We start from the raw sequence: 6,255 nt of genomic DNA on the forward strand, positions 1-6,255 counted from the left end.
CTCTTCTCATTTACTTAACTGTTTTTCCAAAAGTATTAAGCAACAAAATATTGTTAAGCATAAAAAGACATAATGTTTGTTAATAAAACACGTCCACTCACCTGTTATCTATAAGCAGACTTCAAACAATGTGCTTGGCTTTGCCTGTGCTGTGGTGCAGTAAATGTGATCCAAGTCTATGCCAGCACAGGCCGCTTCTTTCCAAACTCAAGCCATTCAACTTGTAATACTGGCAAGTATGTAGGGAAAATTCTAGAAGACTGGAAAGACTTGCACACCACTGTAAATAAAGTTTATAACAGTTATCCCAAAAGAAAAGATGAATGGAACACCTCAGCAGGTATCCTTTGACTACACTTACTGTACTGCATACATACTTTTCCCCCAGCCACACTTACCGACTTATGCTATAGGATCCCAAGGCATCCCCAGGCCATCTAGTAGACATAATCCTCCTGGCGAGCCTTTGGTCTTTCTTGTGGTCTCCTCCAAGCTGGTTGTGCCCATAAAACCTTCACAAGGAGGCAACTGAATCAGATTCCCAAACCATCACAATTGGCTCCATGCGATTTGGAGGATCAGCGGCTCTACTCCAAGCCACTCCTAGATGTCTGTGCTTCTCACCCTGTCTCTAAGGGAGAGTCCAACCACTCTGCGGAGAAAGTTCATTTCGGCCACTTGTACCCCTGATCTCGTCCTTTCGGCCATTACCTGAAGCTAATGACCATAGGTGAGGGTAGGGACGTAGATTGACTGGTAAACTAGAGCCTGGCATCCTGGCTCAGCTCCTTCTTCACCACTACAGATCATTACATAACCACATAACTGCACTCGCCACCCCAATCCATTTCTTGATCTCATCATCTCTTTTTCCCCTTACTTGTGGACAAGACCCCGAGGTACTAAAACTCCTCCACTTGAGGCAGTAATTCACCACCAATGAGGAGAGGACAGCCCTTTTTTTTTTGTACTGAGGACCATGACCTCAAATTTGGAAGTGCTGATCCTCATCCTTCCCGCTTCACACTTGGTTGCAAACTGTCCCAATGCATGCTGGAGTTGACAGTTTCCATTGAATTATCTAATAAAACATATGCTATATTAACAGAGATAATTGCTGTAATTGAAGGGTTGACATTGTATTGATTACTGCTGCAATCTTATGGATTGAACCAGCCCGGGTTTGAACCCCACGTCAGTTGTGTGCCAGTAAGTAAATTTTCCATCCATCCATCCATTTTCCAACCCGCTGAATCCGAACACAGGGTCACAGGGGTCTGCTGGAGCCAATCCCAGCCAACACAGGGCACAAGGCAGGAACCAATCCCAGGCAGGGTGCCAACCCACCGCAGGACACACACAAACACACCCACACACCAAGCACACACTAGGGCCAATTTAGAATCGCCAATCCACCTAACCTGCATGTCTTTGGACTGTGGGAGGAAACCGGAGCGCCCGGAGGAAACCCACGCAGACACGGGGAGAACATGCAAACTCCACGCAGGGAGGACCCGGGAAGCGAACCCAGGTCCCCAGATCTCCCAACTGCGAGGCAGCAGCGCTACCCACTGCGCCACCCGTAAGTAAATTTTCCTTTGGGTAATTGGGTTTTGCCGTCAAATCTCCAAAGACGTGTATTCAGCTAACTGGCCCAGGATGTGTGCGTAAGCCCTGCAGTGGACTGCTATCTTTCCCATGGCTGGTTCCTTTCTTGGCCCTGAATTGGAATAAGCAGGTTTGAAAATGTCACATTATATTATAAATTAAATATGCCTCATGGCTGCACAATATTACAATAGCAAACAAAAAAAGATGGTTGCAGATATTACTGCAGAATCAATGTAAAGAGTGAATGAATTCATTTTACCAGCAAGCAGTTAGTAGCTACTGGTGCTCTCCAGCATCTGCCATTTGTAAAACATAACTACTGGGCAGCCTACTGTATGTATCAGGGAGACGCATACTCTGATTCATACTTTTAAGGATTAAGGCAATGCTGTTGTGATATTTTTGTTCTGCTTGTTGTGTATGATTCATCCGCTTTTCATTCTTGATTTAGAATGATTCCATGCATAATGGTGCCAGCGCTCATCTGCGCGACCTTGTCTGTTTTAGACTATGCAGCCTAATTTCAGTCCCTAAATGCCAGTAATTGTAAAGTATGCTTGACGTATATGCTGCGGTGAAGGACCACATAACACTCCACTCCTAAGGGACCTTATGGTCTCTCAGGAAATGGTAGTGAGAAATCCTTTTAATGAATCTGAAGCAGCTCAAACTTCACACAGTAAATGAAAAAGAAAAAGAAAAAAAAGCAAACAAGGCTTCTCATTTTGCCTAAACTTTCAGGTTCATGTTGGATTTGAATACCTTTGCATAGTTACAAATGCTGCAGCTTTTTTCCAGAGTATTAATTTCCATTGAAACCGGACGCCTCCTTTCCAAACTGGCATAAACCTCGCATCTGCTTGTGGAGGGCTTTCTTTTTCTAAGATTACAAAGCTGAATGGGTTTTAGCGCCAACTTATTTTTGCTGTCGTGTTGGAACAGAGGCCCTTATCTAGTGCTGGGCTTTGGGCTTTGCTCGTGGAATATTCAACATTATGAATCATGTAGATGAATTTTAAAGAGGTAATCTTATCAAAGTAAGGCAGGAAAAAGTAAAATCAAGCTGTAACTTGGCCTTTCCTATGAAATATTACCTAAAATTAACATATTTTTCCAGTGTTCGTTTCTCTTGTGAGTCATTCCCTTAAATTTTGGACACCAGCTTGGCCTTGCAGGTATACTGCCTCACATTTCCAGAAGCCCGGGCTCAAAGTCCTGCTTGATCATCATCTGTCGTGGCCTCTGTGGGGCGATCCAACTTTGGGAAGAAGTCTCTTGCCAGAACCTTTTCATAGTTTAAAAAAAAAAAAAAAGAAATTCTATTATACTCCCAAAATAGTACAAAAACAATCATTTATATTCAAGTCTTACATCTTACTAATGCAGTAAAATGGTTTATTATTGATGCGCAGAATGAGCTATTTGTCTGCATTTTGTTATGCTCTCTGGTTTGACAATGTGTTCAGAGATTCTGTCAGGTAAGGAAGACAGACGTTTTGAGGTTTAAGCTAAGGAGGACGACGAGCTGGTGACCAGCACAGGCAAGTAAGAATTTCACTGTAGATAGACAGAACGTTATTTAGGGAAATCTGGCTTTTAACAGACACTTTTAAGTAAATAAATACATAAATTGAGAGATAAACAAATACACACACACTATGGTGTCAACACACACCAGAATGACTAAAGAGGAAGAAAAATTATAAAGAATGTAAACTTCCGCCATGGCTGTCCCAGTCCCAGTGAGGCATTAATGCAGGCGTACTGCTGTTAGTATGACGGAGCCTCAATAGTGTGTGACCAATTAATGTCGGCTTCTAGTCCTTCTGGGAGAAAATAAGAAAACATCCTTTAAGGCATCTAAGCATCTAATGCTCCCAGCCAAGACATCACAAAGATGACTGGACTTTACCATTGTATGCAGTCTGAGTGTTCTCTGCATATCAAAATGGTTTTTTTTTTCCATGTAGTTAATTGGAACCATGAAACTGACACTGTGATGGACTGTCATTCTTATCACGGTTCATTTCTGAGCTACTCCAAAAGCTGAAGCTCCAGTTCCATATGATCCTGAAACAGAAGAGCAGAAAATGGATGTGCTCATCATCTGTCTGGTGCCGCAGCAGGACATACTGTAAGAGTTGGAGCTCTGTCCTCTTACATGCATCAGTAGAAGCTTTGTACTGAATGATAAACGGATCAAGATGGAGACTTTACCACATTGCTTATCACTTTACCTAAGAGAATTTCAGGTCCTCCAGGCAAAGCTTCTAAAATTATGGTCATGAGTCACAATTTTAATGAATGGAAAAGGGTCTTGCAATGGGGTCACTGTGGGTAGTTTAAGCAAACACCATTGCTCTGCTATGACCTGCATCAGTCAGTGCAGGATTTACGTATAAGCTATACAAGCTATAGCTTAGGGCCCCCGCCTTCTTGGGGGCCCACAAAACAAATTGTCAGAGTAAGCAATTGTCATATATACTTAAATATACTACAGCATTATTTGTCCCAATCAGGCCCGGCCTTAGGCATAGGCGAAGTAGGCGACCGCCTAGGGCCCCGGATCGACTCCTTGGTCTAATTTTCACGCATTTCACAGAGCTTCCAGGGGGTCTCCGCCCCCCTCAGGGGGCCCCTGGACCCCCCTTTCACCTAGGGCCCCATAATACCTAAGACCGGGCCTGCATCAGTGATTCTCCAAGGAGGACACCCGACCCATTGCTGGTGGTGATTCTTCAAGGGAGTGGAGAGGACTGTCTGTGGTGATTCTCCAAGGGGATGCAAGGAATGTCCATGGGGATTCTGGGTCTCAAAGGCAAAATTGGGTTGCTGAAGCCACTGCTCTAAGGACAGGATGTAATAATAGCTGCTGCTTCATTTACGCAAACCCAGGATGAATTTTGATTCTTTACAGCTAAGATCTAAAGGTGCTACCAATGTCTACAACTGGTTACACTTCCAAACACACCTAATCTAAACTGAATATGGAGTCATTCAAAACACTAAATCTTCAAGGAATTTTACTTAACACCCAGGAAAAAGGTCAGCTTAAACAGTCCATTGCCTTACGTCCAGTAAATCCACACTCATCCAGGTCTGAATTCAATGGGAATCATTGAAAGAACAGCAAACTTCGGGTACACACAGACACCGCGATCTCCCAAAAATGAACCCTTACAACAAAACAGAACTCTTACATTGCATACAATATGCAGATTGGATGACAGAACAGTTCATTATTTTTTTATTGGTTTTCTTTTTCTGTGTCAATTACTTTACCCCAGTTCCACTCCATCGATGTGGTGGAGCCACTCAGGTCTACTGTTGTTAGGCCAGTCACCTACAGCTTGTCTATTTAATGGTTTTCCAGGACTCAGTCTTATCGCTGGGACATTGAGCCTGTAAGTAGGTCTCATCTCCTTATAATTAATGTTATATTGCATTGAAAGCAGAATAACAACAGGAATTATAAAAAGAAACGACTAAAAAAGGTAAAACAACCCACCTTATCCAGATCTGAGCCAAGAGAGAGATTATGAAATAATTCAGTTCTCAGAGAAAAGGAGAATAAAGGGACCATGATCTGATTGCACAAGCAAAAAGAAAAAGAACGTGAACAAAAAACAAATCAGAGGGCCACAGTAACTGAGCAGAGGTGTAAGTTTATTATTACTCTTAGTGTAATGCTTCCCTTATTAACAGAAATACAGCTTCTTTGATTAGTTTGAGTTTGCCATTATTTTTGTATTAACTCCAAGGGTTTTTTAAGAAAATATTTCTTCTTGAAATAAAAACATTTCAGTTCTGGTTTTTGTTTTGGGTTATTCCCTTTATTTTTGTGTTTATTACACTCAAATATGGTGAAAAGGTGTATGTGGCCTCCAAAAAAAACCCACAAAGCAGAAGTTCACCCCGAGTAAGTCCATTTCCATCTACCACCTACAAGCTTCAGCCTAAGCAGGCCTCAGAAATGGAGAGCTGGCTTTGAAAGTTCAAAATACCAGACAGTCCCAAAATACATCAAAATATCTCACAAAAGGGAGTAAAAATGTGAAACTCTGACTTGCGGGCGGCACGGTGGCGCAGTGGGTAGCGCTGCTGCCTCGCAGTTGGGAGATCTGGGGACCTGGGTTCGCTTCCCGGGTCCTCCCTGCGTGGAGTTTGCATGTTCTCCCCGTGTCTGCGTGGGTTTCCTCCGGGTGCTCCGGTTTCCTCCCACAGTCCAAAGACATGCTGGTTAGGTGGATTGGCGATTCTAAATTGGCCCTAGTGTGTGCTTGGTGTGTGGGTGTGTTTGTGTGTGTCCTGCGGTGGGTTGGCACCCTGCCCGGGATTGGTTCCTGCCTTGTGCCCTGTGTTGGCTGGGATTGGCTCCAGCAGACCCCCGTGACCCTGTGTTCGGATTCAGCGGGTTGGAAAATGGATGGATGGATGGAACTCTGACTTGCAGAGACAAGTTTCAAAGATTCTTTATAAATGATGATATTTATTGGGAAAGAACAAAAATCAGAAAAGGGCAAAAGTAAGGCAAAAATGATTTGCTTCAAAGGACAATCCAAGGCAAACTCATCCCAATCAACAATCTAAAGTTCAAAACCAAGAAACAAAGCAAGAAATTCAATAACTGGAAATAAACCAAAG

General features: G+C 43.1%; 1 long non-coding RNA gene across 1 annotated transcript; it reads right to left on the reverse strand.

Annotated features, from left to right (window-relative positions):
- Positions 1–58: 58 nt before the first annotated feature.
- LOC127529061 (uncharacterized) lies at positions 59–5,500 on the reverse strand. Its single transcript, XR_007935730.1, has 3 exons — positions 5,120–5,500; positions 2,706–2,896; positions 59–280 (listed from the first exon to the last, which is right to left on the reverse strand). It is a non-coding gene; the product is annotated as an uncharacterized LOC127529061 (long non-coding RNA).
- Positions 5,501–6,255: the final 755 nt, after the last annotated feature.

This window comes from Erpetoichthys calabaricus, chromosome 8, assembly GCF_900747795.2.
Source record: "Erpetoichthys calabaricus chromosome 8, fErpCal1.3, whole genome shotgun sequence".
NCBI classification, from domain to species: domain Eukaryota; kingdom Metazoa; phylum Chordata; class Cladistia; order Polypteriformes; family Polypteridae; genus Erpetoichthys; species Erpetoichthys calabaricus.